Here is a 24729-nt window from a genome sequence, read left to right on the forward strand (position 1 = left end):
CTTGCCACATTCGGGGGAGGTGTCCAACTGCAACCAAAGATAGAAGAGAACCAGACCCAAATAAAGCTCACAAATGAACAAGAAATTAATAAGTGTGTGATCGTCTCACTAGAGCCCAAGCAAAGGCTACAAACATGGGGTGATAGGCATAAAATTGGCCTTCTTCTTTGTAACATATCTAGAGTATTGATTTTTTGGAGAACCACCTCCCAACAAAAAGCTCGGATTTTTAGGGGTACAGGTTGATACCAAATCTCCTTTGAAGGAAAGCTCCTTGCAAGGTTTGTTGATTGAATGAGGACATTAAAGGAGGAACAAGTGAGCACGCTAGATGGGGGAGATTTCCAAACTCTACTGTCCAAGATTGATTTAGATAGGTTGACCCTAAAAGGTTAATTAATTCATCTGCCGTTGCCATTTTTGACTCCCTTAGACCTCTTCTAAGACCTAGGTCCCAAGAATTATCTGTAAAAATTAAAGAGATCATGTGGGTTTAGTTGAGAGAGAGAGAGAGAGTCAAAGATGGGAAGTAGTAGGAGACCTAAGATGGGAAGTTTCACTCAGGCGGGGAAGTGGCGAGTGGAGCTGGCTATAGAGTCAAAGAAATTCCTATTCGAGCAGGGATGGACAAAGGGCCAGTCGTACTTGAAGATCAGGGAAGGAAATAGGGCAACGATTATTCTACCAGAGGAAGCTTGTAGTTGGCTGAAAGGTTTTGTTGATGGAGTAGTCATTACTATCAAGGAAGAAGGTTGGAAAAACTCACTGAGTTGCGGTGGTAGAAGATACGATGTAGTACTTAGGAAAAATGAGAGGGGCTGGTTCTTCACAGTAACAGAGTATTTTGGCATCAACAAGAAGCAGATGATTTGTGTGCCGGAGGGGCCAAGGGAGCAACGTTGGAGCTCCTTTGCTAGGAACCTTCAAGCTTTCCTAGTGAAGGTTGAGAAGAAGGGCGAAGAGCCTAATGGAAGCCCAATGGTTTGTAACTCCACCTCCCTCTGTTTACCAGCGTCGAGTAAGAAGCAGACCCCGCTCTGTCAAGAGGTCTTAGTAAACTCTACAACTGTTCTTCGGAAGATAACTCTCGATGAAGAAGGAAGCAACTAGGAGCACAAAATGGTGTTAAAGGCAGATAAGGTGGTAAGGGATTGGACAAAAGTCATTAACGCAGTGGCAGAGAGATTGGGTGTTGATGGCGATGCTGTTCTTTTGCCGTTTTCTGAGAAGAAAGCAATCCTTGACGTGGGTGGTGAGAAGTTGAGTTTCAGCACGGTAAGAACTGAGGATGGGCTGATACCGATTCAAAAATGGGTCCCAATCTGCAATGAAGTCGATCCAGAAGAAGGCGGTTTCTCCATTAAACTGTTAGGGCTTCCCTTCAACCTCTGGAATGAATTGATTATGGGAAAAATCACAAGAGCTTTAGGTGGTGTTTTGCTGGAACAAAACCAGAGGAACCTACGAGCTGTGGAGATCAAGGTCGCAGGCATAAAGCCAGAGAATGTGCCTCGCTTGTTGGAAATCCTCTCTGGTGGCGCCTGGTACAAGATTTGGCTTGCTTCTGAAGCTGAAGCATCGCTTTGGGGAAGACGAACGAAGGTAGGGGATGATGGTAAAGTGGTAGGGTGGAGGACACGTGGCAAGCTAGGGACAGAGAAGCGGAAGTTCGGTTGTGTGAAAAGGGAAGAGGAACAGTCGCAGGAGGTTAATCAGTCCCAAATGCACTATTTAAGGCAATAAATTCAAATATTTTTGAATTAAAGACTTTTATTAATGGTGGTCCTTCCTTTGCTGACGTGACCAGGAGAGGAGTCGGCCTGGTCGGTCTCAACCGAGAGTCTCTATCTGAACCGACTGGAAGTAGAGGCGGCCCAGCCTTTAGACCTTTGAAGACTTTAAGTGAGCCACGTGACAGTTTAAGGTGTCATGTGGGTCGGGTTAAGGAGAGGGAGATGGTAGACAAGACTTACCGTCTATCATCTTCCAAATCAGGTGTGTCTGAAACGAACCAGGTTCAGGGGTGGCGAACATAAGTTGGGTCTCTCGGCAGGATGTCGACGAACAGCTCTCTCTTGTAGTAGATCGCCCAAATCCGCGATACCTGATGGACAAAACAGAAGAAAGGGAGGAGGATGATAAGTGTTGGTTAAGGTGTAGTTCCGAAAGTGAAGATGAGGAGGAGAGTTCAAAATAAATTTCAAGCAAAGGGAGTTTGGAAGACGATGAACTCCAAGGAGATCCAAACAGGGAGACTCTAAATCGGATGGGTCTCTTTCTTGGAGATTGGGAGTGTGCACAAGTGGAGTCTGGGGCGGATCAGAAGGAAAAGTCAGTGTTAGCCAACAATGCAGGTCAAACCGACGGGGGGCAATTCCAATGCCCACAAGGGGATAAGCCTTCACCAAGTCTTGGGGCTAGGCAAGAAATCGAGATGGTGGCAGATCGTGTTAACCCAAAACTGAATGGGGTTACACCTCTGAGAGGTAAACAGTCAGGTAAGAGAAGCAGCCTGTGTGCAAACCAAATGATGGGGAATGTTTCCCTCCAAAATGAGGAGACGGAAAACTCCAATTTCTCTTTACTGGGTTTGGCTTCCACCTGTCCTCCCTTGCATTCCCCTCTAAACTCCTGGTCAGTTTCAGGTAAATTTGTCAACTCTGTAAATTCATTTTTTTCTACTGATGAGGTTGTCGTGTCCCTTGTTTTAGATCCCTCTCTAGTTTAGAGTCTGAAATCCATAGTCAGAAGACCACAAGAAGTTTTCAGGGGGTGTTGGAAGGGGAGATGAGGGTGGAGGGAACTTGCAGGGATAAAAGAATTTTGGGAATCATTGATAGTATAATGGGAGCAATTGAAATAAATGAATTATGGAGGAAGGCTACAACTAGGACAGAATCGGATTATAGTGGGGAGGCTGAGGGCAGAGTTGAGGAGATGGCTAGGAGTGGAGAGCACAAAGATATTGAAAGAGGGGAGGCTAGTAAGGAGGAATCAATAGCAGAATTTGTTGGCAAGCTAGGGTGTAAACTTAAGAACCCAAATGACCTAAAAGCCTTTCTACAAAAAAAGGAGGAGAGTAAGATTAAAAGAAGAAAACTGAGCGAAGTTGAGAGGTTAAGGAGAGATACTGAGGGGGATAAGAAGTTTGGGGTGAGAGGGGAGAGAAGGAAAGGGATTGAATAAATCTCGGGTGAGTTAGGGTTGAAGCCTAAATTTGAAATGCGGATCCTAAGCTGGAATGTAAGGGGGACGGGTAGTGCGAGGAAGAGAGCAACTATCAAAGAGGCGATTAATAAGTTTGACCCGGATGTGGTGTTAATTCAAGAATCTAAGATATCTGATTTCGACAATAGATGGGCAAGAGGTGTGTGGAGATCAAGGGGGATAAGGTGGGCGACTGCTCCATCATGGGGAGCTTCAGGTGGGATTGTAACTTTGTGGAAAGCGGATGTGGTTGTAGGGGTCGAGGAATTAATAGGAGATCACTCAGTATCAGTGAAATTCAGGCAACTGGCAGATGGTTTTGATTGGGTCTTAACAAATGTATATGGCTGCAACGACTATAGACAAAGAAAGAAATTGTGGGAAGAGTTGAGTGATATTAGGGGCCTCTGGGAAGGACCCTGGTGCGTGGGAGGGGATTTTAATGTGGTGAGGTTCAAAGAGGAAACTAATAATCCGAGTTAGAGGGTGACTACAAGCATGAGGAATTTCAATCAGTTTGTGGACACCTTTGAGCTTAAAGAAATCCCTCTTCTAAATCACAATTTCACCCGGTCCAACCTACAATCTAGGTCGTTTTGCTCCAAGCTAGATAGATTCCTGTTTTCAACATATTGGAAAGAGCATTGGAGGAATCTAACTTTTAGGGTACTCCCTAGACTTACCTCATACCACTGGCCCGTAGTGATGTGTAAGGAGGAATTAAAAAGAGATGGACCTACCCCCTTTAGGTTTGAGAACATGTGGCTGGCTCATCCGGGATTCATTGAGAAAATCAGAGACTGGTGGGAGCAATGTAATCTATCAGTAGAGTTGTAGGGTATGAAATTCCACCAGAAGCTTCAATTTCTAAAATCCAAGATAAAGGAGTGGAACCGACTGGAGTTTGGAAGATTGGAGGAGAGAAAGCAGACTTTGTTGGAACAATTAGAGGACTTGGATTTGAAGGAAGTAAGGGGTCCCTTTGGAGAGGAAGACAGAGAGTTGAGGTGGAGTGTGAGGAGGCAGATGGAAGACCTTTTGCTCCAGGAGGAAATAAGTTGGAGACAGAAATCTAGGTGCAAATAGTTAAAGGAGGGAGACAAAAACACGAGGTTTTTCCATTCTTTGGCAAATAGCAGAAGAAAGAAGAACTTTATTTCAAAATTGGAAGTCGAAGGTGAAGTAATTTCCTACCAAGCAGAACTAGCAGAGGCCTTTGTAAATCATTTTAAATCTATTTTCAGAAGGCTGGTAAATGTGAGGGTTTGGCTAGAAGGACTGGATTGGCCTACTCTAAGTGTAGCGGATAGGGAGGGGTTAGAGAAGGTTTTTGATATAGAGGAGATTAAGGAGGTAGTGTTTATGATGGATAGGACAAAAGCTCCAGGCCCAAATGGATTCACAATGGCTTTTTATCAGGATTGCTGGGATATTGTGAAGCAGGATATTATGTGGGTCTTTGAGGAATTTCATAGGAGGGGAATAATTAATCGGGGCTTAAACTCCAATTTTATTGCTTTGATCCCGAAGAAGAAAGAGGCTTCACACCCTAAGGATTTTAGACCTATCAGTTTGGTGCATAGTCTGTATAAGATAATTGCAGAAGTGCTGTCTCTAAGAATAAAGAAAGTTCTTCCTTCTATTATTGCACCCAATCAAGGAGCGTTTGTGAAGGGGAGGCAGATCACTGATCAAATCTTGATTGCAAATGAGAGTTTGGAAAGTTTCAAGAAGTCCAAGAAGAAGGGTGTGGTCTGCAAACTAGATTTAGAGAAGGCCTATGACCTAGTTGATTGGTCTTTCGTAGTGGAGGTGATGAGGAGTTTTGGGTTTGGAAACAGATGGTGTAAATGGATTTGGAGTTGTGTTAAGAGCTGCCACTATTCAATCTTGGTGAATGGAGGTGTAAGGGATTTCTTTCCTGCCTCGAGGGGAATAAGACAAGGAGACCCACTCTCCCCCTTCCTATTCACTCTGGTTGTAGATGTTTTGGGCAGACTGATTTATAGAGTTGATGTGAGGAACTTAGTAAAAGGGTGGAGAATAGGAAGATAAAAGGGTGGAGAATAGGAAGGGAGCAAGTACCACTAACACACTTACAGTTCTCAGATGACACAATTCTTTTCTGTGAAGGTGGGGACATAAATTGGATAGGGAATCTGAAATTGGCCATACAATTATTTGAGCAGATGTCCAATCTAAAAGTGAAATTTGATAAGAGCTGTTTGGTGGGAGTGAATTTGGAGGAGAGAGAGGTAAGTGAATATGCGGGGTTATTAGGGTGTGCAATTTTGGATTGGCCATTGACTTATTTGGGTCTCCCCTTAGGTGATAATCCCATGAAGGACAATTTCTAGAACCTGGTTCTAGAAAGACTTGAGAAAAAGGCTTGCCTCATGGAGGAAAAATTATCTTTCTCTAGGGGGGAGAATCACTTTAATTAGGTCTACCCTAGCTAACCTTTTTGTTTACTTTCTGTTGGTGTTTAAGATTCCCGCAAAGGTTTCAAATAGAGTGGAAAAGTTAATGAGGGATTTCTTGTGGGAACCAGGAGAGGAGAAGAAAGACCATAGGGTGAGTTGGGAGGTGGTAACTAGAAGCAAGCAGTTAGGAGGGATTGGGATTGGGAATATTAGGAAAAGAAACATGGCATTGTTGGGGAAATGGTTATGGAGGTTTCCAATGGAAAGGGACAAACTCTGGACGAAGATTGTGGCTACTATACATGGGCTGGAAGACAATGACTGGGATCCAGGAATCTTGGCAAGGACTATAGCTGCTTCTCCTTGGAAAGCCATTCATGATTTGCTTCTGGTTTTCTCCCCTTGGATAAGGTATGATATGAACTCTAGTAATCTCATAAAATTCTGGGAGCAGCCTTGGGTTGGGGACTCATCTCTGATGGACCAATTTCACTCCTTATATGCGTTGTCAGACCTTAAGAATGAACCCATTTCTTCTTTCTTAGTTCCTTCTGATTCTAATTCCGGTTTTGGATGGAATCTAGGGTTGAGGAGAACAATAAGGGATACGGATTTGGGCTACTTGTCGTCTCTACTAGCCACCCTTGAAAATGTTTTCTTGGACCCGAGTAAGGATGACTCCAGAATTTGGACCCCATCCTCCAATGGTTCCTTCTCCTGTGCGTCGTTTTTTGAGACCTTGGTCCATCCTCTTGCTCCCTTTGGCCTTTCCTTCTTTGTTAATGAGATTTGGAGTAAACCCATTCCTCCTCGGGTTGGTAGTTTTTGCTGGGAAACTTTCTTGGAAAGAATAAACACAACCAACTTGCTTCAAAGAAAGAGACCTAATTCTTGCTTACTTCTCAATAGGTGTGTTCTTTGTAAAGCTAATGGGGAAACGGCTTACCACCTTATGTTTACTTGTCCGGTTACTAAGACTTTTTGGGAATGGGCTTCATCCTTGTTTGGATGCACTTGGAATCCCCCCGTGAGTTTGCAAAGCTTGTTCTCTCCCTTGTTCTCTAGATGGCCTAAGAAAAGACAGAAGGTCATGTGGAGAAGCATTAGAGCAGCTGTGTGCTGGTCCGTATGGGAAGAGAGGAACTCTAGACTTTTTCAGTCAAGGAAAGATCTATGGAGAATTTAATTGTATTGGTACACTTAAGGGTCAGTATTGGCTGAAATCTTTGGAGCTTTTTTCAGAGTTCTCCATGGCTGATCTTTTGAGAAAGTGGAAAGAAGTTGCTACCTCGGCTCAGTGTAAAAGGACCTCTAGACCTTCTTGGTCGCCCCCTCCTTCAGGATTCATGAAACTGAATTTTGAATGGTTGTAGTTTAAGGAATCCTGGGCCTTCTGGGATTGGGGGAGTTTTCAGAAATGAGCCTGGGATTATTTCTGCTATTTTCGCTGGCCCTATTGGTGAGGGTGACTCTCTTAGGGCAGAGATTTTAGCAGCTTTGGAAGGAATCAAAAGAGCAAGAGAATTAAACATTCGGTGCTTGATCATTGAAGGGGACTCGGAGGTGGTAATTAGGTGGTTGAAGGAAGACAGCAATGGTTTGTGGAGCTACAGAAATGAAAAGAAAAGATTTAAATGGCTGAGTAGGGATATTGAGGTGAAGTACAGTTTGGTGAAGAGAAGTGCTAATTCCATGGCTGATGGGTTAGCCAAGCAAGGGGTGCTTAAGGATTCTTTGTTTTGGGCCACTTTTTAGCTTTCCTTCTTGTTCTCTGTTGTGGGGGAGTTAAGATATTTTACCTCCCCTCTCTTGTACTCAAAGTTTCACAATTTTTATAATCTAATAAAACATTCTATTATTGATAAAAAAAAAATTAAAGAGATCACTTTTCTTTTATTTTCTGACAGTGAATAAATAGAAGGGAACCTTTCACTAAGGGGAATGTCTCCAACCCAAACATCTTTCCAAAAAAACACTTTATTTCTGCATAAGCATCAAATTTGAAGTAAGGAAGGATGAAGGGTAAAATACCATGAATAGCTTTCCAAGGAGAGCATCAGGAAGCCCTAGGGTCGATTCCTGCATCCTAACCATTGTCTGCCAATCCATGAATGCTAATAATCACTCTCTTATTAAGGTTGGCTTCATCTTTGCCAAGCTGGAAATAGACCGCAAGGTCTTTAGCTTGTCTTTTTTGTGTACGTAGCTTAATCATATGCCCTTGAAATCTAATATTGTATTAACTTTGTATTATTACATATGGAATGACTATGTATTCTGTGATTTATCCTTTGACCATTTTTTTAGGTTGATGTCACACTATTGGTTTCGGACCACTAGTATGAAGACATGATATTGTTGTTTTCGACGAATATGAAGACATGACACATTATCAATATGCAATCCTGAACTTGTTTTCAATCAATGGCCAAGTTAGGAGAGATGGCATGAGAAAATTGACACATGGTATTTGCCTTGTTCTAGTTCTTGCTCATTGGTGCCCAGTGCCCACCAACTTATTAATAGAAGAGAACTACAAATGGAGCATCAAAAAGGAGGGGCAAACTTTCTTAGCACTCCCCAAGGACAGCAAAAGCAAAATAATAAAAGTATAAGCAAGCCCGCAAAGATTGAGCCCTTCCTGCCCCCCTGTTTAGCTAAGGCATCTGCAAGCCCACCAGCCACTCTTTTTGGGGAGTGAGATTATATTTATTAGAGTTTCAGGAGATAACAAAGAACATAGGGAGAATTGGGAGGTACCTAGCCTAGTGAAGGAGACATACAAGTGATATTGAAAGTGCAGGGTGAGGACTGAATTTTGTCTAGGAGCTGGTAGGGCTGGTAGGAGGGTTTACACCAAGAGAGGCAGTGCTGCAGGGGAAGGTGTAGTGGTGTTAGGGGGAGTAAGTTTTATGTGGTTCATATTTCTGTTTGGGAGTGCATTCTTTATGTCTGGTCTGGGATTCTATTGGGCTGATCAATGTTTTATTTCCTTTTAAATCAATCTTTAGTGTTAGATTATGCCTTTTATGTCCTTGACTTGATGGTTTTGAAGAGAGGTTTGTTTAAGGTTTCTTGTTCAGAGAATTGGTGCTTTTTGTATAGTGGCTTGACTAGAGGGTGTTGGTTGGGCAGGATTCTTCTTTTTAATGCATTTTTTATTTTTTCAATATAAAAATGTAATTCCATCAATGTTTATATTTTACTTTAATTTCCCTAATTCAGAAGAAGAGCGGGGTAGTGGATATAAGAGATTTCAGGCCGATAAGCCTAATAAGTTATCCATATAAACTACTGGTGAAGGTGCTGGAAAGCAGACTAAAAAGGGGGGTTCAGGAGGTGGTAGGGGAATCTCAGATGGCATTTGTAGAAGGGAGGCAAATTCTGGATGGAGTACTAGTGGCGAGCAAATGTATTGACTCAAGGTTAAGAAGTGGCGGGCCAGGATTAGTGTACAAGTTAGGTATAGAGAAGGCCTACAACCACGTGGAGTGGGGATTTTTGGAAGAGATGCAAAGGTGATGGGCTTCGGGGAGAGATGGAGGGGATGGATGTATGGATGCATGTCATCAGCTTCCTTTTCATTGTTGATCAATGGAGTGTCAACTGAATTCTTCCAAGCTTCCAGTGGGTTGAGGCAAGGGATCCAATCTCCCCCTTTCTGTTTGTAATAGTAATGGAAGCGTTAAACCTCTTGATATGAAGAAGGGAGTCCAAAGGGGTTGGATAGAAGGTTTTTAAGTGGAGCAGAAGGCCCATGTATCTCTCACCTTCAATATGCGGACAACACATTAATATTTTTAGATGCTTCAGCAAATCAAATCATGAACCTAAGAGCCATTCTTGCCAACTTTGAGATGGTGACTGGGTTGAAAGTGAACATAGAAAAAAGCTCTTTGATAGGGGTGGGAAGATATAAATAGGGAGGAGATGGAGCAATTTGCAGTGGTATTGGGATGTAGGTTGGAGAATTTCCATTCCAATTTCTTGGGCTGCCAGTTGGGTGTAGTACAGCAGCGGGTAATATATGGAAGCCCCTTATAGAGAGAGTTGAGAGGAGATTAGATAGATGGAAAGCTAAATCTCTCCTTGGGAGGCAGGATTACACTTATAAGGAGTGTTCTCTCCTGCCTACCAATGTACTATCTCTTATTGCTGAAGGTTCCTAAGGATGTGGCTGTGAAAATTGAGAAGATACAGAGGGATTTTCTTTGGGAAGGGTTGGGGGTCCAAAAAGTTCCACATGGTCGAGTGGGAAAAAAGGTGCACAGATTAAAGGGGGGGGGGTTAGGACTGAGAAGAATACAACCTTTCAACAAGCCACAATTAGGGAAATGAGGAGGGTGATAGTTGGTAAATATGGAGTAGTAAGGTTTGGGTGGGAACCAAGAGAAGCAAGGAGCTCTTATGGAGTAAGTGTTTGGAAAGGGATCATGAGATTTAATCAGGAGTTCAGGGCTCGGGTCAGTTTCAAAGTGGGGGATGGGTCAAGGGTGAGGTTTTGGGAGTTCAGGGATCATGAGATTTAATCAGGAGTTCAGGGCTCGGGTCAGTTTCAAAGTGGGGGATGGGTCAAAGGTGAGGTTTTGGGAAGATGAATGGCTCGGGATAGGGAAACTCTGTGAGGTCTGTCCTAGGTTATACGGCCTGTCTGAGAAGCAAATCACAATTAATCGGTGCTATGAATGGAGAGGGGAGAAGCTGATTTGGTCTCCCTATTTTAGAAGGCCTTTACTTGATCAAGAAGTTAAAGAATGTATTCTGCTGCTGGAGAAATTAGAAGGCACACGTATCTCTAGGAGCACAGGAGATGGTCTTTGGTGGAAAGAGTGCAAAGAAGGAAGATTCCAGTGAAGTCTTTCTACAAGGCAATAACAAGAGAAATTGCGGAGACAAAACAGATACAAGGTGTATGGGGTAATCCAGTACCCCATAGGATTGACGCATTTGCTTGGTTGGTAGCACATGATAGCATTCTTACTACATATCATTTGAAGAACAGGGTTTCACATGGCAAGCTTCTGTTACTTATGCAACTTGGAGGAGGAAACAGTTCTGCACCTGTTCTTTTCTTGTAGTGCAGCAAATTTCATTTGGAAGTTTTCTCTTTTCTGTTCGGGGTCAATGTCTTTCATCCTCTATCCCCAGCAGAAATCTTCTCCAAATGGCCAAAATTCAGAGGAAGCAAGAAAGCTAGAATCATGTGGAGCTGCATTCCATTTGCAGTTTGCTGGGCTATATGGAATGAGAGGGACAGAAGGATCTTTGGAGACAAGGCAAAGTCCATTGATCACTTGGTAGCCGCAGTGAGCAATCTGATTTCAGATTGGGTGCTACAGCTCCCAGAGTTCGAGACAGTGGACGAAGCTGATTTGTTAGAAAACTTTTGGAGTACTCTGAGTTACAGCCCTGTAATGAAGATTTATTTTCAGTTTGAGTGGTGTACCTTTGCTCGGTTTGTCAACTTGACAACCAAAAGTCCTTGTACTATACCTCTGTTTCAGTTTAATGGAATTTTCCTATTGATACTTCAAAAAAATATTTTATTTTAACAACTAGCTGTAATTGTTTTTCTTTTGATCAATAACAAAATATGGCTTTCATTAATAAAAAACTTCCTGCCACCCAAAAAACAGAATGTAGGAAGACAAACATAGAATACAAGGCTGACCTTGACTAACACTAAAATTCAGCAATCAGAAATGAAGTACACATGTAGCCCTGGCCCAGGATGTCCCCAGTGAAGACTTTCATTAGACACCCCATCCCTTGCCATGGCATCAACCAGAAGGTCCAGAACATTTGTAGTCCTAGGCACCTACTTGAATGAGTGATTCAAGAAACTGCCCAAGGTTTGTGCGTGTCTAACCAATCATCTGTGGATCAAGTCTCTTCACCACACATCCAAGAGACGACAGTATAACAATCACCTTCTACTAGAACATTTGACCATCCTTGCATGGAGACCAGCTTCAACCCTTGAATAAAGGCAAGAAGCTCAGCTTTTAGGGAGTTACCAAACCCAACTGGATATGAAAAACTGAGAAAGTTGTTTTATTTGGAAATAAACAACAAAGAAAATTTTATTAATAAAAAAAAAGAGAAGATAGTACATCAAATCTGGTGATGAGAGATCACCAAGACACAACAAGCTCCACAAAAAAGGGGGAAAAACACTACAAGTCAAAGAAGAAGACATCAATATTAGCTTCTTGGCTCTAACTCAAGTAAACACTAAAAACCATTTCCATGATCTTCTTTGGAGACCTTGAAATGCTGATAAGATGATAATCCACTCCATGATTCTTTTACTACAAAGCATCACTATTTGATCTTTTCTCTCTTTGTCTTCAAGGATCTTTTTTCCAAACCTTCCAACAAATGGCAAGGGGTACACCGTACCCAGATTCAAGCAATCTTTCTCTTGATATTTCCTCGCATTGAAGGCTATCAAGCAAAAGTCTCTCCCGGATTTCTAGGTTCCAAGAAGCCAATTTTGAATAGTCCAAAGAAAAATCCCCATATGTATTTCGTGTTGCAACAACCGAAGCACAGGTGCATTATATTCTCTTTAGCGCTTTGCATAAGTAACATCTTCCTGCCATCTGGACTCCCCTGCTTTGAATATGATCCAGAGTTAGAATGCTGCCCAAGACTACAGTATAAGCCAAGCAAATGCTTCCACCCTTGGTGGAATAGGGGTTCCCCAAACTCCTCTTATATCTGATTTCTCCACTTGATTCCTTTCAAGAGCATTATAGAATGATTTAGTAGAGAAAATGCCACTTTTAGTTTCTTTCCACCATCCCTACTTCCAATTTGCACTTCAACTAGATGCAACTTTGATAATAAACTCACATATTCCTTCATCTTCCAATTGAAAAGAGGCCTTCAAATCTTCGGGCACCACACAACCCTTTGATTACTTCATAACTTTCTGCAATAGTCACATTCTTCCTGCTTAAGCTGCACGACCACAGACATATGTTGGACTGCACCCATCAAAATTAAGTTTCAATCTCCCCTCAGTGGGGGCTTTCCATTTCAATTATCTTTGTTGTTTTCTGGCTTGAAACGTCACCACCACCTTTCACCATCTAAGCAGTTCATTCATTGTGATGCCTTTGAATTCATCACACACAAGGGCCCAATGCCCAATTTTATATTGTATCTATTAGTAAAGTTAATTTGAATGTAGTGTTTTTACTGAAATTTCATTGGTTCAAGTTCTATATAAATAATTTCCAATTAGTTTCTTTCATATAATATAATGTTTTAAAGTCATTTTTAATTTGTGTGAATTAATACATTACAGTTTGTGTGAACTAATATATATCTACATACTTGACATGAACCAATTGTAATTTCCATTTACTTGTAAAATGCACATGAACCCATTGTAATTTATCAATTTACACTTGTAATAATTTGATAAAATGTTTATATGTGAACCTAAGACATGCATGGACCCACTATTTTAAATTTGCGTAATTTTCTCAAAAAATTAATCAATACACGATGATTTTATAATTTAAAGTATTATTATATTGCTTCTGTCTTATCTTTTAATTAAGTTTTATATTCAATTACATGAGATATATATCAGCCTGTAATGTCTTTATTATATCAGTCTTTATCAATCTATATTGCCAGTCTTAATCTGTTCATATCTGATACAAAGGAAAATGATGGGATGGTCTTGACAGTTATTGGCCCATTTGTCCAAAAATGAACAGATATTTTCCTAGTTTGGCTGTGTCAATTTTACTTTAAACTTTGGCTATACTTATTTTTTTATAGAAGTTGTGCAATAAAAGTGTAACTTGAGACTCACTTGAGTGCTTTTGAGTTCTAAGTTTAAAATTTGATATTAGAGATTTAGTTGCTCAGTGCTATTGGCAAACTTTGTCTTGTCAACTACAACCAAATTAATTTGCTACCATACTAATATATATATATATATGTATGTATGTTTGTATGTATATATATATACATACATCATTATGTAATAGCATTTAGTATTTGGTTCTATTTTCTAATCTTCTTGTTTTTAATGCAGCAGCAAACAAGGGGCACCGTTGAAGTTGCTCATTCAGATAATCATAGATCAGCAAGTAAGAGTTGTAGTTTGCATCAGAGTGACACCCATCGAATGGTTAAATCTTATAGCTGTGTTTATATGATTATGATATAAACCAATCCAAAAGCTTTGTTTCTTTTTATTTTTTTTTTCTGCAATGATGCATGATATCCATTATTTTTTCATAGTAAAATAGTCAATGCATTAAGATGGTATAAGAAAAAGTTGTTTGAACTTTCAAGTATGAGGAAAATTGTTTAATCAAGTCATCAAATTAAGAAGTGTTTGAAAGGGGAAAGGGTCCCACATGTTTGTGTTGTCAACCTCTTCTAATAGGTTATTTGAATATTTTTTCCTTTTGATCAGTAAGAAAGAGGATATTAAAGGGTCCTGAAATTCCACTTATTGTAATACTTGAAATTGATATTAATAAGTTATTTGAATCTTCCATCTTGCTAAAGCTAGTATGGACATAAAGGGTCCCACATGTTGTATGGTCAACCTCTTCTAATAGGCAAGGTCATTGATAAAAAAATAGGCAAGGTCCAAAGTATTGAATTATCAGTATGCTCAATTCGCAAAAATTGCGTATGAGGCATTTCAAATGGAAAAAATACATGACAAAAAATTAATTAAGTTTTGAAAATTGGGTCAGGACATGCTTAGGAGGGCTATTAACCTTTAAAATAGGCCAGGACCCCAAACTCTAAGTATTTAGCGTTTTGGGGACTCCACAATTCGATACAATACACCCAATACAAAGCATACAGTATTGGTACTTTTAACCTTGCTAATAGGTCAAATTCGGGGTGTAAATGCCTTGTGACATGTTGATAATAAACAGTCCTTTGTGAGCAAGTTAATATGCAGAATTTTAGTGGTTGATAATGATTGAATTAAAACACAAATGCAATTTGGGGTATGGGATGATCAATATGGTCATTAATAATTAATCTTTTCAATTTGTGTATGTACACAAAGATGCACATTTGCTATTTATAGTTGATAAGTGATGAAAATGCAATTTATAAAGAAAAAGAGGAAGTTTGAAACATAATCAAAACAAAACAGACATACATGTTCTAAAACTAGGCAAATCCTAAAATGTAGAAGACTTCCCGACTACCACCCTCCTCTAAAGAGAATCCCTTTCCCTCTCTAACCCAACCTTCCACAATCCATTTGCCCTAGAGATCCTTATTAAAAATTTTGATTCTCCTAAAACCCAGCCCACTTCTTTTGGCCTTGTACACCTTCCCCCACTTTACTAGGTGAAATTTGTTAGGGCCCCCACCCCTTCCCAAAGAAAATCCCTCTGAACTTTCTCAACTCTCTCTGCCACCCTTGCTGGAATATTCAATTGTGAAATGTAGTAAGTCGATAAGCTTGAAAGAACACTCCTAATGAGTGTAATTCTACCCCCTAGAGAGAGTAATTTTGCCTTCCACCTCTCCAAGCTCTTTCCCACCCTTTTCACAATTGATCTCTTGCTCTCCACCGTAAAAACCTTATTCCCCACCAGTAAATTCAAGCAAAGAATAGCTAGATGCCCAGTCTGGCAATCAAAATATCATCTAAATACTCCAACCCCTCCCTCCCTACTTCCCCCACGCTAATTAATTGACTTCTATTTAGATTAACTTTCAAACCTGTCAACATTTCAAAGTTAGCTAATATGGCCCTTAAATTCAGCACCTGGTCCACTGAGGTATCCAAGAAGATAAATGTGTCATCCGCATATGGAGGTGTGTGATGCAAGGACCCTTAGCACCCACTTTTAAACCTTCAATCCATACCAACTGTGCACCCTTCTCCTTTAGCAGATTCATCACTTCCATGACTAACACAAATAACAAAGGAAAAATTGGATCCCTTGCTGCAATCCCCTACAGGCTTGGAAAAGCTCTGTAGAGATCCCGTTGAGGACTAAATAGAAAGAAATGGAAAGACACATAAAAAACATCCATCTTCTCCAATTTTCCCCTAAACCCATCAATACTTGCATCTCTTCTAGAAAATCCCACTCCACACTATCATAGGCTTTCTCAATATTGAGTTTGCATACCAACCTTAGTCTCCCACTCCTTAGCCTCGAGTCAATACACTCACTAGCCAGCACCCCATCCCAGCAAACTTCCTTGAGGCATCCCGTTATCATCAGTGAAGGTGCGGTAACCCTTAATTTTGACGGTTGTACATTAGGTAATTTGGGCCTTGCAGGTATTGGTGGTACAGTAAGGGACGAAAGGGGCAATATCCGTGGACTTTTAGTGGTCCAATCGGTTGGGCTGACTCCACAAAGGCTGAAGTAGTGGCTGCTCTCACCGGAATCAGGATAATAAAGAATTTGGGAATTCAGAATTTGATCATTGCAGGTGATTCGGCAAATATGATAAAATGGTTAAGAGACAAAAAAAGGGTCCCTTGGAGACTGTATCATTATCTGACTGAAGCTTGGGATTCCTTGGATGGTTTGAATGTTAACTTAGTTTGGATTCCTAGGGAACACAATCATACTGCAGATGGCCTAGCTAAATTTGGTGTGTATTTGGAGCATTTGTATGGCGACAAGCTTCCTCCTTTGTAACTTGTAGGGGTTCCCCCCCCTGCTTTGTATATCTCCTCTTGATCCCCCCTTTTTTTCTTAATAAATTCTGGTTAAATTTTCTCAAAAAAAAAAAAAACACTTACTGTCAATGTCTCTTGTACCATTGTCCCCACATACCCCAGCTAGTCCCCAGAAAATAGGAATCTGTCCATTTGACCAAGTGAACCTGCCACCATTCAACAGTGGATCAACCAACCCACACATGCTAATGAATTCCCTAAACCTTCTTCTCCCAACACTTGTCTACCTATCCCTTCCTCCTTTCATTCTCACCCCTCCTAACCACATTGAAATCTTATCATATACACCAGGGATCCTTCCATATCCTCCTCAAGCCACCCAACTCTTCCCAGAATTCAGCCCATATACATTTGTTAGACACCAATACCGTTCTCCATTCACTTCTTATAGACAAACTGAAACCAAAAACTTGCCAATCTTTTCACATATCTTTCTGTAGACCCTGGTCTCATAATATGTCAACACCCCATGAAAGTCCCTTAGCATCCAACTCCAGCCATTTCCTACTGCCCCTCCCCCAAATCTCCTTCGAGTTCATATTAAAGGATTCCAATTTTGTTCTTGTAACAGAACTGCCTTTTTGTCTGTATCATCTGACTAAGTTTCTGACCACTATCCTTCTTTTCTCCCTCAAACCTCTAATGTTCCAGCTATACATCCTCATCCTTAACTCCTTGGCCCCTGATGCAATTTGAGCTCTGACCCCAAATCATCTCCCAACACCTTCTCCTCATCCCCTTCTTCGTCCCAACCTTTGTTGTTTGCTAAACTTTCCTCTCTCTTATTTTTCTCCTCCCTCTTATCTTTCTCAAACTGCTCGAAAGCTCTCCTTATGATATCTTCTCCTCCTGAGAAAAATAGACCCAAAAATTTTCCCACTGTCACCTCCTTCTCAACCAGAGCATGAATTTGTAACCCCCCTTACCAACCCCTTCCGAAGCCCCTTGTTCCCCTTCTTTCCTCTTCGCTGCTTCCTCTCTCTTCCCCCTCTTCTCCTCTAGACACCCTTCCCTGTTCTTCTCCTCTCTTCCTCCTCCCCTTCCACTCTCGTCACAAAGCTGCCTAATTTTCCTTTCTTATGGCACACTATCTCCCTCTTGTCTCCCCTTCCTGCTTGTCTTCCTCTTCCTACCACCAGCCCCTTCCTCTTTGTGCCCACTCCTTTGGTGCTTCTCCGACTGGTTCTCCCACAACACATCCTCAACCAAGATCGAACGAGTATTAAGAATACTTCCTTACATTGCTCAACATTAGGGCCCTTGATGCATGCTGCTTTCTCCTTCAACGTTCACAAATCCTAAATCCTCTTCCACCGACTGTAAATTTGTTGAGGGCGATAATTCTCCCTCTCCTTCGGATGATGGCACCAGACTCGTTGTACTTTGTCGATTATTGGCTGTGACAACCTGCTCCTGGCTAACAACATCCTTCACTTTTCTTTTATTTCCTTGTAAAACTCATTCCCTACAATTCTTTGTCTTGCCTGCCACTGTAACGTTTCCTCTTCCTAGCCAGAGCTCCACCATCTTCTTTCGATTTTTGAAGAATAAAGAAGAAAATTTTTATTATAAAAACAAGTACATTCCAATCAGGTGTCGAGTCGACACACCAAAACATCAAGCCAAACTAAAAGATTCACATTACAAGCTTGGATCACAAGGAGACCCTAAGAGTTCTCTATAAATCTGAACTTCTGATTTGCTCAAATTCTTGAAAAGAAAGAGCCCAGCTTGTGACAGTCACTTCCGAACTTTATCCGCCCAATAACCCAGGGATTTTCCGGAAAAATCCCTGAATCCCATAGTTAGGCCAACCCCCTGCCAACCCAACCGCAATTAACTCTGGCCATTCTCCCCAACCTCTCCCCCAAATCTCGTTCATCATTCTTATGGCATAAGATTCCAGCTTAGTTTCTTGCAGGAGAATGACACCAGTCTTCTGATTTCAAATCGCATTACTCACCAGAGACCTCTGGCTCCCTTCCTTACATTCCATCTTAGCATTTCCAACCTCCCCCCTCTTCTCTTCCTTCTCCTCAGTGCAATTTCCCTTACTCTTCATTTACAGCTTGGTCTTCCACTCTTCCTCCCCTCCTTACCTTTTGCTTTCTTGCTTTCTTCTTTCGATTTGGCTTTCCCTTCTTGTTTTTTTTTTTTTCAAATTGCTCAAAAGCAATTTTAGCAAAATCCTCTCCTCCCCCAAAAAAGCAGACCAAGTGACTCCCTTACTGCCACCTCTCTGTTGACTATTTTGCTTAGATCATGTTCCCCTTTTTTGATTAGCTCACCCCTTTCCTTTCCGATCTCCCCTTCCTGTTCCCCTTGACTGATCTTGTTTATAGCTCTTACTGCTGAGTTCCCTGTTCCTGCTATCAGCTCCTTTTGCATCCTCTCTACCTTCTGGATTGACCCCGGAAACCTCCTTCTATTGTATACCCTGTTATGCCCTCTAGCTTCTCCCGCCTCGCCCTGCCGCTTCCTCTTCCCCTTACTTCCCCTCCCCTTTCCATCCACAGCCTTCTCCCTCCCAATCCCTTCGTCATCTTTCCTTGTATCGATAGAGACAGAGATTGGAGATGTAAGGGAGCTGACCTTTATAGATCTGTCTGCTATTTTGGTTTCTTTAATTTGGGAAATATCTGCCGATTGTGCTACTTGTTCTCCTTCTCGCTGCAATCTCCACCATCTTCTCACCTCCCTCAAATCTGGCAATTACCCACACCTCCACGTGGTAGGAGAGGAGGTGGGTAGTAGGGATAGTCAAGGGACACGTGAACCTTTTGAAAACTTCAATGTGCCCTTTTTGATTATTATGCTCTTTACCCTTCCAGCCTTCCTAACCCCAACCCATTCGAAATATGGCCCTTTTGAAATTTGTTAGGGCCTTCACTCCCTTAATTTATGGGTCCCATTCGAACTCAAGCCTTCTTTGATTCCCCCAGTCCCCATGGCTTTTTCTTCTTCCCCAAAACTTTCACGCGTCCCTTGACTATCCTTACTACCCACCTCCTCTCCTACCACATGGCCATCCCTATTAAATCCTCTCTCCCTCATTCCTTCTGAAATTCAAGATTTACCCTTCTTCCTCTCCACCTTATCTCCTTCCTTAGAATTTCTCTTCATCTTTCCATTGTCTGCTCTGTTATCTTTGTCCCTGCTTTCAGACCCTTCTTCCCTTACTCCCAAATCCTCACCTTTCCCCATTATTCTCTTGAACCAAACTAAAAAATGTACCATCCTCTCCTTCCACGGATATCCTTAGTTCGTAGCTTTCCCCTACGATTATCAAATCCATCCTGTTTTGAATGTCTGCAATATCCCCCACTTCCATCAGCAGTCTCAGACAGTCTAGCCATATCCAATCTATCCCAATTCCTATTCTTATCGTTGAATTTCAAGAACCTCCCACAATACTTCCCTCTTTCCTCAAACATGATGATACTCTAGGTGTGCAATGGAGTCTCCACCACAAATTCAAAATTCCTGCTGCTGGGAACAGCCACCCAATCCTGAAGTTGAGATCCCTCTCCGCCCGCAGCTCTGCTTCCAATGCCTTCTTGGCCCATTCTCTGTAGTGTAACATAAAGAGGTACAGTCCTGCATTCAACTTCCTAACCCCCAAAACTTTGTCATGGCCCCAATCAAGACTCGCCCAAGCTTCCACCTTGTCTACATTCAGGTCCAGGCCCACAAATCCTCCTACCATACTAGGGTTCAGCACCATCTTCCTCTCCTCCAGCTTTCCAACCTTCCGAACATTGACTCTTATTACCGCCTATCTAGTATACTGTCTTCTTCAAGTATATCCCGTGTTAGTCCAGCTACAAGATCTTAAATTTAAGAGGAATTGCCAGGAATTACACCACAAGACTGTAAGTAACTTGGGAATGCCATCAAACTGGGGGAAATAATGTCCTAAGGTTATCAGGGTTGCCCAGTTTTTGGACTAGGATCCTCTCATTATCATGTTACTCTCTTAGATTCTGAGCAAATTGAGGTATTCCTTGTGGATCCAAATGTCCCACAACTCTTCGCTGACCTCAGGATCCAAATGTTGAAGGCTGCTCACATGGTAAATGCCAATTGTACTTGGTCAAAAACTATGGATCTGTTGTCTCCCTTTTTCGTTGAAGATCATCATCCATGCCTTATCCAAACCTTTTCATTGTAGCCTAGGCAACCTGGGATTTTTTGATCAATAACTGTAACTTCATTAAAAAGATTAAGATGAGTGAATTACAAGGAGTACAAATTGAGATTGGAGATAAAAACAACTTACCTAGAATACCAATACTCTTACAACTGAGCCCAAAACATTTGATATCTTCCAACTCCTTTTTGCCAAATGATCAGCTATGCTGTTTGTTACACCTATTGGATTCAAACATCCATACCCCTATTTATCCATTTAAACTATTTTAGTTCATTTTTGTACATCTATATGTCATTTCTTTTGTTTAGAAGTCACCTGATCACCAACTGCGAGTCTCCTTCAACAGTTTGTGCACATTCAGCTCCTTTGCTCTTATTATTCCTTAACTGCCATTTCTTCAGCGTTCAATGAATCACCAATGCCAATTGGAATCGAAAATAGTGCCACCATGTGTCCTAACTCATTTCTAAAAATTCCTCCTACACCTGAAGGGTCTGGATTCCCTCTACTACTTCCATCAAAGTTAGCTTTTATATATCCATCATCTGGAGGTGTCCAGAACCTATTGATGCTGTTTTTCATTGATGATGTGTTAGCACTTCTTGCCACTTCCTAGTGAAATCATCCACCTAGAAGTGTGAGAGCAACTCTAGAATTTTTAGCTAATGAATAGCTCTAATGGTTATACATTTAATCAATGCCTTCTTCCTCTCTATTTCTTTGAAAATTCTTGCATACTTCTCCTCCCTAAATGTCCCCATTACTGCAGCTCTTAAGACTTCTCCACATGATTCTACCTTTCTTCTTTGACCAAGCAAATGAGGTAGGAGCAAAGAAGCTTGTCATATTAGATGGAGGAACCCAGGATTATCAGGTGTTGAGGGAGTGATATGGAATAGTGGAGGAAATATAATTGTCATGCTTTCATGTTCAATCAGGATAGGAGACTCAACTAGGGCAGAACTTATGGTTGCATTGATAGGGCTTAAAAAGATAAAATCACTAAATTGCACGAATGTAGTCATTGGAAATTCCAATGTCGTCATGGGATGGTTGGAGAGCAGCTGGGATGGAACATGGACCTATAGACATATGGTCAGGGAAATTAGAAGTCTAGTGTGACTGATGAGGATAAACATCAATTGGTTAATTGCAAATAGCTTAGCAGATGGGCTAGCCAAACAGGGGCCAACAAGGGTAAAACTGTTTTGGGGTGTGATAAATTAAGGGGCTTCTATGATGTACACTTGGTAGTGGCTATCTGAAGCTATCCACCAACCTTAGATAATGGTGTACACAGCTTCTCGATATTGATAATATTTCATATTTGTTGCTGATAAAAAAATGCAGTCAAATGTGGTGACCATAGAATTGGGGGAGCATTATGGTAATGCCAATTCTAAAGCTTTTAGTAAGGCCAATATTTGGCAACTACCCCTTGTTTTTTTTTTTTTTTATCAATAACTGGAATTCATTAGATTAAAAGAATTTAGTTACAGCGCTCCAAAGTGAGATAAACAGGCTTAACTCTCTCTGGGAAGATAACAAAAAGGAAAAAATTACAGAACAGCCCAAAACATTTGATCCCTTCTCACCCCCTGCTTTGCCAAAGCATCAGAAAATGCATTTGCTGTTCTCTTGACCCACTGAAGCTTGATTTCCAGTCCTCTAGTTAGCCACTTAATCTCCCTCCTCTCATTAGCATACTTCCAAAGTCCATTACCTTCTTGTAGCCAACTTAAGACCAGCTTTGAGTCCCCTTCAACGACTAACTTTTGTATATTCAGTTCCTTAGACTTCCTTATACCCTCCAGTACTGCATAGACCTCAGCTTTGAGAGAGTCTCCAAACCCAATGGAACTTGAATACAAAGTGAGCACCTTCCCACCTTCATCTCTGAAAACCCCTTCTACATTTGATGGACCTGGATTTCCTTCACTACATCCATCGAAGTTTAGCTTTATAAGTCCACTTCCTGGTGGTGACCACACAGGACAAACTAAAGAGCGAGCGGGAGCAGAATTTGCCACCTCCAGCCAGCTTTTCAGCAACATACCCGTAGAAATATCAACAAACAGGTCCAAGGATTTCAGCCAATGTACCACCCTCCCTGTTACTACTTCAATAAGGCATTCTTTACTTCTTTCAATTTCAGAGAAAATTCTGGTGTTCCTTTCCTCCCAAAGAGTCCAACAAACAGCAGCCCTCACAGATCTCTACATTATCCTTCCCCTTTTGTTTGGCCAACCAAAGAATGAGGGGCTAAACAAACTTTGAATGTTTGGTGGTGGGGTCCACCTGCAACTAAAAGAGGAAAGAAACCATTCCCAAAGATCAGTAGCAAAGGGGCAAGAAACTAATAAGTGGTAGGAGCTTTCACTATTAGCCTTGCAAAGAATGCACCAATTTGGAGACAAGCACCAATTTGGCCTTTTTCTTTGGAATACGTCATATGTATACATCTTCCGAAGAAGGCTTCCCAACAAAAGGCTCCAATCCTTGGAGGAATCGGCTCACCCCAAACATCCTTAACTAGAAAGTTATATGCAAATAGACTAGATGAAGGCAGTAGGGACTTGAAGAAAGAGGCACAAGAGAAGGTTCCAGAGGAAGTTAGGGTCCACAGTCTCTTATGCCTCTCAAAGGGATCCAACACCACCCGATCTAAGATCTGAACTAGACTCGTGGCATTTTCAACCTCTACATTCCTTAAGCCTCTTCTCCCCAGATCCCAATCAAACCCAAAATTAGACTGAGAAGGAACTAGAAAACTGGACACAACCTTGCCCTTAAATCGGGAGAGTGAAAACAAGGAAGGGAATTGGTCTTTCAAAGATATCTCACCCACCCAAATGTTCTCCCAAAACTTTACCTGATTCCTAGAGCAGAGGTCATACCTGATCTGCTGCAAAAAGGAAGGAAGAATGGCATGTGTAGATTTCCAAGGAGAGGCACCAACAGACCTTGCCAAAGTCCCAGTGTCCCAGCCATCATCTGCTTGACCATGAATACTTAAAATTACCCTTGTCCACAGTTTATCCCTCTCACCTCCCAACCTCCACAACCATTTCCCCAACAAAGCTTCATTTTTCCTTTGAATGTTACCTAAACCTAACCCTCCGTCAGCCCTACTCCTAGAGACTAGTTCCCAGTTCACCCTGTGATCCTTCCTCTCCTCCCCTGGTTCCCACAAGAAGTCTCATTAACTTCTCCAAACTCCTACTTATCTTCACTGGGATCCTAAAAACGATAAGTAATACATAGGCAAACTAGCTAGTGTAGACTTGATCAAAGTAATTCTACCACCCAGAGATAACTACGGAGCTCCAAAAGCTCTCTTTCCTTGGGTTATCCCCTAAGGGCATCCCCAAATAGTTTAACGGCCATTGAGACACCATACAACCCAAAGCTTCAGCCCTCTCCAATATAGCTCTTTCTTCCATATTGATCCCCACCACCCAGCTCTTATCGAAGTTCACCTTCATATTTGACACTTGTTCAAACACTTGAATCACCAGCTTCAAGTTTTTGGCCCATCTCACATCCTCCCCATCACAAAATAGAATTGTATCATCAACAAACTGTAAGTGGGTGATAGGAATGTTGTCTTTTCCAACTCTCCATCCCCTCACAAGACTTCTTGAATCTGCTTTCTCAATTAGCCTCCCCAACACTTCAGCGATCAAATTGAAAAGAAATGGAGAGAGGGGGTCCCCTTGTCTAATACCCCTAATAGCCAGGAAGTGATCCACTACCTTTCCATTTACCAGGATGGAGTAGTGACAAGTCTCTATACAACCCAGGATCCATTTACACCATTTCTCCCGAAAACCAAAGACATCCAACACTTGCATCAAAAAAGACCAATCAACCATATTGTAGGCCTTCTCTAAATCCAACTTGCACACAATCTCTTTCCTCGTTCTCTACATATCCTCCATGCACTCATTGGCAATTAGAATTTGATCCACAATCTGCCTATTTCCAACAAAAGCCCCTTGATTCTGTGAGATTAGCTCCAGAAGCACCTCTCTAATTCTTCTAGACAAGACCTTCCCTATGATTTTATACAAACTATTAACCAAACTGATGGGTCTAAAGTCTCTTGGATGACTTGCTCCCACTTTCTTTGGGACCAAAGCAATAAAAGTTGAGTTCAGCCCTGGATTTATTACTCCCCTCTGGGAAAATTCAAAAAACACTTCAAGGATATCCTCCTTTAAAATCTCCCAACAGTC

The 24729-nt window shown here is 41.5% G+C and overlaps 1 protein-coding gene across 4 annotated transcripts in view; it reads left to right on the forward strand.

Moving 5' to 3' along the window:
- Nucleotides 1-24729, forward strand: part of LOC104599200 (LisH/CRA/RING-U-box domains-containing protein) — a 65624-nt gene that overhangs the window by 21439 nt on the left and 19456 nt on the right. For 2 of the 4 annotated variants that reach the window (XM_010261640.3, XM_010261638.3), the window contains one exon: nt 13690-13744. The gene's annotated coding sequence lies outside the window, so the exon portion shown is untranslated. The remainder of the gene's footprint in view (nt 1-13689; nt 13745-24729) is intronic. The other 2 variants (XM_088899004.1, XM_010261639.3) reach the window with 1 other exon arrangement.

Source organism: Nelumbo nucifera, chromosome 2 (genome assembly GCF_055504915.1).
Source record: "Nelumbo nucifera cultivar China Antique chromosome 2, China Antique-T2T, whole genome shotgun sequence".
NCBI lineage: Eukaryota > Viridiplantae > Streptophyta > Magnoliopsida > Proteales > Nelumbonaceae > Nelumbo > Nelumbo nucifera.